This window comes from Triticum aestivum, chromosome 3D, assembly GCF_018294505.1.
Source record: "Triticum aestivum cultivar Chinese Spring chromosome 3D, IWGSC CS RefSeq v2.1, whole genome shotgun sequence".
NCBI classification, from domain to species: Eukaryota; Viridiplantae; Streptophyta; class Magnoliopsida; order Poales; family Poaceae; genus Triticum; species Triticum aestivum.
In genome coordinates this window covers 463,256,712-463,269,988 of record NC_057802.1, presented here as the reverse complement: position 1 = coordinate 463,269,988, position 13,277 = coordinate 463,256,712, and positions in this window count along the sequence as shown.

Here is a 13,277-nt window from a genome sequence, read left to right as displayed (position 1 = left end):
GTCCAGTGGCAAACCACGTTTTTTTGCCAAACCCAGGATGGAATCCCAACATCGCCAGAGTGTACTGCACGTGCGCTCACTGCCGGAGTGACAAAGCTTGGCGAACTTCAAAAATGTTTATACAAAACATTTATACAGTGCACTGCAACACACATCTAGAGAATTACAAACAATATTAAAACAGAAAGGCTCTATAGCCCACGGACTCGCACGTGAATTACACCGAGCACAAAGTTAACTGCAACGATACTCTTCAAAAGCAAAAACAAAACTACCGGGGGAAACAACACTTGGTCATGGGACGGAGGCAACCTACGGTCAGGGGAAGCAGCAATGATACAGAGCCAGCGGAGGCCACCAGCGATGGCGTCAACAACCCTCCTTGTCGCACCACCATCAGCTGCTCTGCTCCCGTACCTACGCGCCGCGACACACGCAAGCGAGCTGCAAACAAGAAGTAGGAGAGAGTTGCAGGTGAGAGCCGTAGACTGCACGCCGACGCGAGCTGCACTGCACGCCACGCTCAACAGCACTGCATGATGTGCTCGCTGGAAAGGGCTGCCTCACCGGTCGCTCATCAACTTCACGGCCTCGTTTGTGGATTGCACGGGTGTTGTCGCCTGGTTGCAGGGCAGGGACGCCCGCACGCTCACGCTGTTCCAGACACTGGCCGAAGTGAGCTGCAGTTCGATATAAAAAAACACCCGTATGGACGAAGTGAGCTGCATCGATGCGGGAGTGCTGCCAGGCCTGCCAAACAGAGGAAGTGGGGGTGGGGGATCCGCCATCCCTCTCCTCCCACGGCACCCAGACCTTTCCGAGCCCCTCTCGCGCTTTCCTTTCCGTCCGTCGAGGGTCGGTGGAGGCAGATGCAGAGGGGAGGGAGGCGTTGGCGATTGGATCATGCTGGACTGCCCTCACCAACGCACGCATGCAAATGAACCGCAGCATGATCGATGGCGACCAAAGCATAACACCAGAGAACAGCCATGGCATCCTCGAGCGAAAAAACCGCAACGGCCCCACCGGAATCGGTGGAGTCGTCGGGGGCCGGAGTAGGTGGGGCTCCATGGGCGTGGCTCGTCGGATCCAGCCGCTGGCTTGCGGATCTGGCACTGTTGCCGACGGATCTGGGGCGGGAGGCCGTGGTTGTCGTTGTTTGACCACCACACACCCCCAGCGGTCTTGGTCCGGTGCGCGTGGCAGGGCGGATGGTGGTCGGGGTGGCATGGGAGAAGGTAGGAGGGAGGGGGCGGCGATGGTGGGGTGGTGGCGGGGGAGGTTGGCAGAGGGGAGGTAGCCGGAGGGCTCGGGCAGGGCTAGGGCGCCGGCGTGGCCACGGGAAGTAGGGGCGGCGCCACGGGAAGGTGCTGCAGGGGAGGAGGCGGGTCATGGTGTAGGTGGCGGGGTGGAGCTCCGGCGGCGCGCGGTGGGGGTGGGTCTCCGGCGGTGCGGGTTGGAAGGAGGAGGTCGGCGGCATCGCATGGGCGGGGCCGACGCGGGGTGGGAGGTAGGAGGTCGTCGGGATGGCGCCGCGGCGGCGCGGGGGAAGGAGGTGGGGCGATGGCGCGGGCGAAGATGGCGGCTAGGCGGCGCGGGGGAGGAAGGTGGTGCGGCGGCGCGGGCAGGGAGGTGGTCTGGCGGCGTGGGGAAAGGTGGTCCGACAGCACAGGGAGGTGGCCACGCGGTGGGATGCGGGCGTGGATCACGGGGAGAGCGAGGGGTGGAGGAGAGAATAAGGCGGGGTGGGTTCGGTTTTTTTTCTTTGCGTCTGCAGTTTGGTCGTGGTTAGTTTGTAGCTACAGGTGGGTCGGGGTGTTATCTAAATAAGCCCCGGTGTTATCATAATAAGACTCTTAAGGGTGTTATCATAATAGACCCACCCTATATATATATATATATATATATATATATATAATTTCTCCTACAATTTGCAGATCATTACATGCAGGCATTAAGTGTAATGGTATTCTCCTTTGGATCTATGACTTGGTCAACCAAAAATCTCGCTATTTCCTCTTGAAGTGCTCGTGTGTGATCTGTTGGTACGAGCCGATCCGGCATCTCCGACATATTTAAAGAAGGAGATCAATATGAATGTATTAGTTGTGTGTGTATATATTAGATAAAGATTTAAAAATTGTAAATAGTGTTCTCGCAAACGTACCAAAGTTTGTCTTGCATCTTTGGTCCTTTCGGACGTCATAATGCGAATGTTCTCGCAAACATAGTATGCACATAAATTATTACCCTGCGCCTGCCTCATGCACTTTACGAGAATAGAATTCAATCAGATAATAATTAATCAGGCATGATTATGGTATTAAAACTAGAATTAAAGAGATGCACGGGCGTAGCTACCTAGTACTACTTAATTACCTTGGGTCGCACCCATTTCAGCTCTTGTTTCCATGGGCCTTGAACCTCTTTGATGAACATTTGCCAAGCCCTGCCCGCCGGCAAAGAAAATGAATAAAGAAGTTATTAATTGGTTGATATCAGGAAATGAACAAAAGAGGCCGACATAGTGCGATAATGATTGAAATTACCTGTCGACCATCCCCCTCACGATTGAGTATTGTTTAGTTTCTTTAAGTAGTGAGTCCAGTACTTGAACTTTTCCCTCATCAACTTCAATGATTGGCAGGATCCCGTGGAAACTGCATGCGCACACGTTTGTATAATTAAGCGGTCATATGCATAACTCATCAACTACAATTATTAACATCTAGTAAGCAAAAACAGAATTTGTAGTACAAGGCAGTAACGCTCACCCGAAGTTGTAAGGAAGTAGTATTTCTGGTTGGGTATTTAGTTGCTTCAAAAATTCTAGCAAGCATTTCTCTGTGTCTTTTTTTCTCACATGACCATGTCTTTTCATTAATGGTATTTGGGTCAATGAACCCAATACCATAGCGTCCGTTTATTTTCATTTCGTAAATCTTCATTCTGCATAACACCACAGAAAAAATATAGTGAGGATAATTACAGGTAATGAACGAGCACAACTAGAGACTTAAATTACAGAAAGAAATCACTTACAAACAATAGCAACTGATGATAGATTTGTCGAGTGCGTCTTGATTGAATGACTGAAACATTTCTTAAAACTCAACATACAACTCCAGTTTCATCTTTTCTTCTTCAGTTCTTTTTAGTATTTCTTTCAAATACTCGTTTTTTTCAACTAAATTTAACTTCTCGACAAGAGGGTCGGTTGCAATTTTCGGTTCACATACTTCCTGGATAAAAATATCTATGTCAACTTGATGGACATAATTGTCATAAACACGAAATGCAACAAATAGTTATAAAAGAGAATATACCACATCCGAATCATAAACCGGACGAGGGCCAATGGGGACGGATACCAAAACCATGCCACTATGTATAACAAACAACGTACGGGTGATAAAATTATACAAGTAACTATCTAAATCACACAAACATGGTTTTTTTTATAAAAGGAGAAGAACAAGAGGCTCACCAAGGTGGTGCCGGCGACGGGACGGTGCGGGCGATCGACGGTGGTTAGGACGAGGACGGGAAGACACTAAGTAAACCACACCTACATATGCAAACTAAGAAGTTAATTTGAGCTCAAACCGCATATAAATCAAATAAACTACTGCATATAATTACTCCCAAACTAAAACCCACAAATCACCATACTTATAGAGCATTGCAAGAGTTAATCTAGCAATGTGAGATGAAAGGATAAAGTTGCTAACATTTGTGAACATTTGGATGGATGGGATGCCTTCAAATCTTGATAAATTTTGACAAAAATGGGGGTGAGCTCGAGCAAGAGGGGAAGAAAACACAGAGGAGGGGAAAAACAGAGAGCTTCGGCTCGGGCTGGACGAAGCACTATATATAGTGATATCATTAGTCCCGGTTCCAACGGCTAGGGGGCGTGCATCATTAGTCCCGGTTTGTGTCACGGACCAGGACTAAATGTGCTCGTGGGGGCCCAAGCATGACACAAGCCTGCCACCACCCTTTTAGTCCCGGTTCGTGACACGAACCAGGACTAATGATGCATGCCCCCTAGCCGTTGGAACCGAGACTAATAGTCATATTAGTACTGAGCCATTATCAAACCGGGGCTAATGAGGCTCACCTAAAGTCGTTTTTCTACTAATGCAAGCTCCCTCGCGTGCAACCAATCGCTTCCGCCAAATCACCTCATCACAAAAGTCATCGTGCCAAATGAACCGGTCAAAGATACCACCCCCGGGTCCAGTCTTTCCTCTGTTGCTAGAAGACGTTAGCATCGCCACCCGATTGCGCGCTAGCGTTGTCAGCTCTACCAATCAACAAACGGGATGGAAGAACGGTTAATTCTTCACATCTCATCGATCCGGCTGGACATGAGCCACTAACGCTTGCGCGGGATCACATGAAGGAGGCTATATGAAATTGTCGCAACCATGTGATGGAAGAATGGTTAATTTTTCACATCTTGTCGTTGCGAAGGGCGTGTGCATTTCCTTTTCTAGGTGGCGAGGCCCGATAGAGGAGCTGTGTGGTGCCTGTGCAAACGTGTTACATGTGCGCATGGCCTGCACCCGCTCTCTGATCACACTCTGCCGCTCCATAATCTGATCAGCCTGCTCGGTTCCCTTTTGCCCTCATCGTTCCTTGTGGGCATCGAGCCCATGCCCATCTATGACTCTCGCGGTTGTTATAGCCGTCTCACTCAGCTTCTTTTTGCCGACGTCATTCCGGGTGGGAGGTTCGTCCGGGTAAGGCCAGAGGCATAAACACTAGAAAAACTAGAGAATACCACATCGACAACATGTGGGCAAGGGCCAATAGATTCGACACTCTTACCGTTACTCGGAAACACAGTGACATCATTTGTATCATTACCGTATGTATTTTTGCCATGCGTGCACGCGAGCACACATACTCTCGTCCCCAAAGGCCATTAGGATGAATAAAAATACATACGGTAACGATACAAATGATCAGATGTCAACAAACGAGTGGAAACTAAAATATAAACCGAAAAAATACTGTGTGAGGTGTCTTGAGAGGCCGGTTGCCCCGTCATGCGGCTATTCGGTCATTCTGAACTGTTACCTGATCCGCGAATCAACCTGTGATTGAATGATTAGAAGGGCATTGATATCTCAGTCCACGAGGGTTAGGGCCATATTCAAAAAATCCCTACACCTTATTTATTTTGACCTGAATTTGTCCTAGACTTAACACAGATGCTCGCATTTTCTAAATTTATTTCAGGTCTTTCTGCGATGTGTGTTGAGTGTGAGGAGACATTCAAGTCGACTACAAAGGCGTCTGTGGCGGCTCTGTCAATCTCAAAATGATGTGCTGCCTCAATTTCTCTAAGGTGCTTATAGTGATAGGATGTGTGTGTCCATAAAGGCGAATGTATAAGTGTCTGCGTCGGTGCGTTCATAGGGGTAAAATAACTGTTCCAAATGTTGGAAATATGAGCAATTTACCATATGATTTTATTAACGGAAATACTAGATAAAGCATGACTAAAGTTACAGAGATAAAGCAAGTCATGCGATCTGACAAAGAGAAGGTAGATAACATCTGCAAATATAAACTAGAACCGAACATCTCTAGAGTAGACAGTATACCAAGTAGCATATATGAAGTAGAACCTATCATGTGTAGGGCAAGGACTAGAACAAGGAACTGTGGCAGAACCTCTAACAGGAAAAACAAGAACACGTATGGGACAGCAGCTGCAACAGTAGCACTGGACTTGGGGTCGGTGTCCTCGGTAGCCATGTCATGGAGGAGGTTGTCGACGTCGGGGAAGTAGTCGTCGTCGGGGAAGTAGTCGTCGGAGTCCGGGGTGTCCGTGACGAAGAAGTCAGTAGTCACGCAGAGCGCTCCCCAAAAACCTTATCACCCTTCTCCCGTACAGGACTCAAAGAGGTGCGGTTTCAGAGGCCTACTGTCCCGACCTGCGGTGCACGCCGCAAGCCGGGATGAGAAAGATCGTAGCAGCAGCGCAGTGTTCAGGAACCGGTGGCGAGAGGAAGAATGAGTTCTGGTACGTCTCTCTGAGAGGAGCGACCTCCCTTTTATAGGAGCAAGAGAAGAAGGCGAGAGGCTGCGTCGGGAGATGAAGGGAACGAGGGAGATGAAATGAACAGATAGCAGCCGAAGGGTGCAGCATTCGTATTCAATATCCACTACAACAAAAACTTTCCAGCTCCCGAGCGACCTTTCATATACCCGTAGTGCGTGGCAAAAATTTAGACATCGGCTCGGATCATTCCCGCAACCCGCGGCGCGTCGTGACGAGGCGGGCGGCGGAGGAGGAGCGTGCGTGGATGTCCCTCTTGTTCTCATGCTCATACATATGGGGAAAGAACCTCCCTTATAAAGAGGTCCAACTCCCTCTAAACTAGCAATGTGGGACTAAACTTTAATAGTGTCCCTTGCCTTGCACGAATGGGCTAAGTGGGCCTCTAGGATTTATTAGGAATTTCTGAAATTATTATTGGGCTAGGCCCATAAATAGATAAAATTCCAGCAATCCCCCACTAGATCCTAGAGGCACGTAGAATTTGCCTTTAGTTCCAAAACACTGTTTTATATACCGGTACTGCAGTGGAGACTGTTAAGTTGAACTTCCACCTAGAACTCTATGCTACACTAGTAAGCAACTTGAACACTGGACTGGGCCTTGAACTGCAAGTTTTCTGCGAATCTAGCTTCACATAAAGCCTTGACCGATACGTGGCTACCGTGGGTCTTCCCCGCGGGTGGAGCTTATGCGTCATACTCCGAGACCTTTCATGAGTTTACTAGAGAGAACCCTACTCTCATAGATTGCGACGTTTAACAATCAGACTCATATAGGTGTGTTCTTCAAAATATGTTCCGCAGGACAACATCTCTGCTTAAATGAGCCACTTAGAACACATTAAGATATACATCAACCTGCCATACAGTTTTAGGAGAGTATTGCATCTTCATGGAGTGGTATTGTTAATAGTAAGGATACTCTCCTCTCAGTTGATCAACAGCTTGTCTTCCACATCTAATTCACGGGATCTCCGATCACAAAGAATAGGTTACCACTGTGAACAACTCATATTGCGGGTCTCATACCCATCTCCCTCGATGCATTATCTATCACATTACGTGATAGACCCTTAGTAAAAGGATCTGCCAATCTGCTTCGACCGTAGCTGTATCTAGTGTTGTGAGTTCTGCTTCCATTGTTGACCTCGTTAAGATGGTCTGCTTGCAAGACTTCCAAGAAACAGCGCCACCTCCATGAATGAATACATAACCACTCGTGGCCTTTATCTCATCAGCATCTGAGATCCAGTTTGAGTCACTATACCCTTCAAGCACCTTTGGGTGCCCAGTGTAGTGAATTCCATAATTCGCAGTGCCTTTCAAATAACGCAAAACTCTCCCTAGAGCTTTCCAATGCACATCTCCTGGTTTTGAGACAAACCGACTCAGTTTGCTAACAGCAAAAGATATGTCAGGTCTTGTAGCACTGGCTAAGTACATAAGCGAGCCAATAATCTGAGAATATTTCAATTGATCTCTAGCAATTCTTCGATTCTTTCGAAGTAACACACTCGCATCATATGGTGTTGGAGAGGGCTTGCAGTCACTATAGCCAAAGCGACTCAAGATCTTTTCCACATAGTGAGATTGAAGCAATGTAATCCCACCATTATCGTCTCTCAACAACTTGATGTTCAAAATGACATCAGCCACTCCTAAATCCTTCATCTCAAAACAACGAGATAGGAAATCCTTGACCTCCTTAATAACATTCAGATTTGTTCCGAAAATCAGTATGTCATCAACATACAAGCAAAGAATAACTCCTTCGCCCCCACCATGGCGATAGTACACACATTTATCAGCTTCGTTTACAACGAAGCCTGCAGTGGTTAAAGTTCTTTCAAACTTCTCATGCCACTGTTTGGGTGCTTGCTTGAGTCCATACAAAGACTTCAGCAACTTGCACACTTTTCCTTCCTGACCATCTAGTACAAACCCATCTGGTTGTTCCATATAAATTTCCTCGTCCAACTCTCCATTTAGGAAAGCAGTCTTAACATCCATTTGATGAACGAGAAGACCATGTGAGGCAGCTAGTGAAAGTAGAACTCGAATAGTGGTCAGTCGAGCCACAGGTGAGTAAGTATCAAAGAAGTCTTCACCTTCCTTTTGGGTATAACCCTTAGCCACGAGCCGAGCCTTGTACTTTTCAATAGTACCATCAGGCCTAAGCTTCTTCTTGAATACCCATTTGCATCCTATAGGTTTGCACCCATAAGGACGATCAGTTATCTCCCATGTTTCATTCGCCAAGATGGAATCCATCTCGCTACGAACCGCTTCCTTCCAGTAGTCAGCATCTTCAGATGCATAGGCCTCTGAAATAGAACTGGGAGTGTCATCTATGAGATACACAAGAAAATCATCACCAAAGGACTTTGCAATCCTCAGTCTCTCGCTCCTAGTAGGAACTTCATTGTTCTCCTCCACTGAATTTTCAAAGTGTTCCATCGAAATGGCAGGTTCGGTAATTGTAACTAGTTCCTGATTCGATGAACTAGGAATCTTCTGATTAGACGAGGTAGACATATCCTTCCTGGGAAAGATATCTTCAAAGAAAGTCGCATCATTCGACTCCATGATCGTACCGACATGCATGTCAGGTACCTCCGATTTTACAAACAAGAATCTATAGCCAATGCTATGGAAAACATATCCGAGGAAAACACAATCCACAGTCTTTGGTCCAAGCTTCCGCTTCTTTGGAATTGGAACATTGACTTTCGCCAAACAACCCCATGTTCGCAAATAAGAGAGTTTTAACCTTTTCTTCTCCCATTCCTCGAATGGAGTTATCTCTTTGTTCTTTGTGGGGACTCGGTTTAGGACATGACATGCCGTCAATATCGCCTCCCCCCACCATGCCTTGGAGAGACCCGATGTGTCTAACATGGCGTTAACCAAATCAGTTAGAGTACGGTTCTTTCTTTCGGCCACCCCATTTGACTGAGGTGAGTAGGGAGGCGTCCTCTCATGGATTATACCATGTTCCGCACAAAAAGCATCAAATTCATTGGAAAAATACTCTCCACCACGGTCGGACCTAAGCCTCTTGATTTTTCGATCAAGTTGGTTTTCCACTTCAGCTTTATAGATCTTGAAAAAGTTCAAAGCCTCATCCTTAGATTTCAGAAGATACACACGGCAGTATCTAGTGGAGACGTCAATTAATGTCATGAAATATTTCTTTCCACCTTTTGTCAAAACACCATTCATTTCACATAGATTTGAATGTATGAGCTCGAGTGGTGCAAGATTTCTCGTTTCCGTAGTCGTGTGAGACTTACGAGGTTGCTTAGCTTGCACACACACTTGACACTTAGATCCCTTGATAGTGGTGGAACTAGGGATTAAGTTCAACTTCGCTAGTCGCGACATGCAACCAAAGTTAACATGACAAAGACGTGAATGCCACACATTTGATTCACTATTGTTGCAAATATGATTAACAACTTTATTGCAAACGTCTGATAAGGATAAACGAAACAGGCCTCCTGACTCATAGCCTTTACCAACGAAGGTTCCATACTTGGATATTACAAATTTATTCGACTCAAAGACAAGCTTGTAGCCATCTCTACACAGAAGAGATCCGCTAACAAGATTTTTATTGACGGAGGGGACATAATGCACGTTCTTCAGCCGCACGATCTTCCCCGAAGTAAACTTCAGATCGACCGTGCCAACACCACGAACAGAAGCACTTGAACCGTTGCCCATCAGCACAGTTGAAGTCCCTGCGGTATGATAAGACGAAAACATGGAAATATCACCGCATACATGCAGATTAGCTCCCGTGTCAATCAACCAATCAGGAGAATGACATACTGAAAGAATAGTGGAAAATATACCATACCCAGCATCCTTTATGTCAGTGTCTCCAATGACAACATTAGCGGTCTTGCCGCCTTTCCCAGGATGACGCTTGTCATAGCGATTAGGGCAACTAGGAGCCCAATGATCAGGATCCCCACACACATGACAAGCACCTTTCTTCTTGTCATTCTTCTTCTTGAAGTTTGTGTGTTGCACAGCCTTGTTCTTCCCATCAAACTTTGCTTTACCATCAAACTTGCCCTTGTTCTTGAACTTGTGGGGCTGGAAGTTCTTCTTCTGTACCAGATTGGCACTAGATCCTCCGTCAATACCTCGAGCACGTGTGTCCTTTGCTCTCGCCTTTTCTTCCACATCAAGAGTGCCAATGAGATCCGGAACGGAAAACTCCTGCCTCTTATGCTTCAATAAGGTAGCAAAGTTCCTCCATGAAGGAGGAAGCTTATTGATGATACCTCCGGCAACAAACTTGTCCGGTAGCATACAACTGAAGTGCTCAAGTTCTCTAGCAAATGATTGTATCTCATGAGCTTGCTCAACCACGGAGCGCTCTTCAGTCATCCTGTAATCATAGAATTGCTCTATGATGTACAGCTCGGTGCCAGCATCCGAGACCCCAAACTTGGCCTCGAGTGCATCCCACATATCTTTTCCATTATCAATTGACGCATAAGCATCAACTATGTTCTCACCAAGAACACTCAAGAGAGCAGCCTTAAACAGAGTATTCATTTTCTGAAAAGCTTGTGCCTGTTGAGCATCAAGCTCTCCTTCAGGTTTGCCAAGAGTGGCGTCATAGCAACTCATGGTTTGAAACCATAAGACTGCTCTCACGCGCCACCTCTTATAGTGGATACCCTCAAATATAGGACGTCTCATGGAAGCAGCAAAACCACTTGGTGTAAATTGCCTATAATAAGGTTTTTGGATTGTTGGAAATATGAGCAATTTACCATATGATTTTATTAACGGAAATACTAGATAAAGCATGACTAAAGTTACAGAGATAAAGCAAGTCATGCGATCTGACAAAGTGAAGGTAGATAACATCTGCAAATATAAACTAGAACCGAACATCTCTAGAGTAGACAGTATACCAAGTAGCATATATGAAGTAGAACCTATCATGTGTAGGGCAAGGACTAGAACAAGGAACTATGGCAGAACCTCTAATAGGAAAAACAAGAACACGTACGGGACAACAGCTACAACAGTAGCACTGGACTTGGGGTCGGTGTCCTCGGTAGCCATGTCGTGGAGGAGGTTGTCGACGTCGGGTAAGTAGTCGTCGTCGGGGAAGTAGTCGTCGGAGTCTGGGGTGTCCGTGACGAAGAAGTCAGTAGTCGCGCAGAGCGCTCCCCAAAAACCTTATCACCCTTCTCCCGTACAGGACTCAATGAGGTGCGGTTTCGGAGGCCTACTATCCCGACCTGCGGTGCACGCCGCAAGCTGGGATGAGAAAGATCGTAGCAGCAACGCAGTGTTCAGGAACCGGTGGCGAGAGGAAGAATGAGATCTGGTACGTCTCTCTGAGAGGAGCAGTGACCTTTCGTATACCCGTAGTGCGTGGCAAAAATTTAGACATCGGCTCGGCTCATTCCCGCAACCCGCGGCGTGGCGCAGCGTGCGGCGGAGGAGGAGCGCGCGTGGATGTCCCTCTTGTTCTCATGCTCATACATATAGGGAAAGAACCTCCCTTATAAAGAGGTCCAACTCCCTCTAAACTAGCAATGTGGGACTAAACTTTAGTAGTGTCCCTTGCCTTGCACGAATGAGCTAAGTGGGCCTCTAGGATTTATTAGGAATTTCTGAAATTGTTATTGGGCTAGGCCCATAAATAGATAAAATTCCAGCACCAAATACCCTCTAAAAAAATCCCCAGCTTACTCTAAAAGAAAACCCCATCAAATTCAAATCCCCTCGAAGCCCCACGCACTCCAACAGTCCAACCATCACGAAGCGCCCAAAACAGACCTTCCCGCTCACATTTCGCTACCCAAATTTCCGCTGGCCGCCTAAAAGCATCTCCAGCCGCGCCCCCAACAGGCCCTCCCCAGGCGTTTTTGCCGCGCCGGCGCCGAAAAAACGGCCAGTCGCCCCCCAGAAGCCCGTTTTTCGCCGGCTCGGGCCGAATCTGGTGCCGGCGGACCCAGGCAGAACCCGGCGCCCTGGGGGGCGCCTGGGGCGCCGGCACAAGCGAAAAGGCGCGCGTGGGTCCGCCCTGTCGGCGAGTCGAGCGCCTCTTAACGCCGTTTCTCCCCGCTTTTCCCCCATCCCATTTTCTCCTTTCCTCCCGCCATTCTCTCTCCCGCTCGCCTCCCAGCCGGCCGCCATGGCACCGAAGAAGTACGTCGTCCCCCGCGCCTCGGCAACCGTGACCGCCTTCGTCGCCCAGCCGAAGCAGAGGAAGCCGAGGGCGCCGCCGTCCAAGCCGCCGAGCATGACAAACGCCGATTGGAGGGTAGAAGTACAGCGACGGGAGGCCGTCACCGCCGACCGGCGGAACAGGGCCCTCGCGAAGAAGGCCCGTGACAACGCGGCACGCGCGACTGCGGGTGCCGCTGCCGCTTCCGCGGACCAGGCCGAGGCCGAGGCGGCACGCGCGGGGATGATGAATCCCCCCGGCAACCACGCGCCGTACGCGCCCTGGGGCCAGCAAGGTGTCGGGTCTCCGACGCCGCAACCATGGGGATCGCCGGGCTACGCCGACGGGGACGTGCACGGTGGGTTCAACCCAAATGTCACGTTCCCCCATGGACACCCGGCCCAGCGCACGCCCTCGCCCGCCTTCACCGGCGTGCAGTACCCTCCATACAACTACTCGCCGCCCGCGTACGCGTCCTCCCCGACGCCCCCTCTCCGCCGTTGTGCACTGCCCTTCTCGCACCTCGGTGACGCCGACGGGACCGAGACCGACATGGACGACATCATCGCGGAAGGATCGGCCGCAGCCGCCGCGTCTCCCGGGTTCACCGCGGATGAGGCGGTGGATCTCAGCGGCGGCATGGACGGCGAGCTCGGCTACGTCTACGGCGACGAGGAGCAGGAGGAAGAGGGCGAGGACGAGGACGAGGACGAGGAGGAGCCAGCGAGGAGGCGCAAGAAGAAGAAGTGGACGGCCAGGTCAGCCGAGCCGCATATCAAGTGGGCGTCCAAGGAGGAGGAATGCCTCGCTGAGGCATGGAAAGTCGTCTGCCTCGACCCGACCACCGGCGCGAACCAGAGCATCGACACGTACTGGGCGCGCATCAAGGCCGAGTTCGACGAGCGCAAGATCGTCGACCCCTACTTCAAAGGCGTCTACATGCAGCGCGGGTTGAAGGCGATGGAGAACGATTGGGGGCGCATCCAGGGGGCGT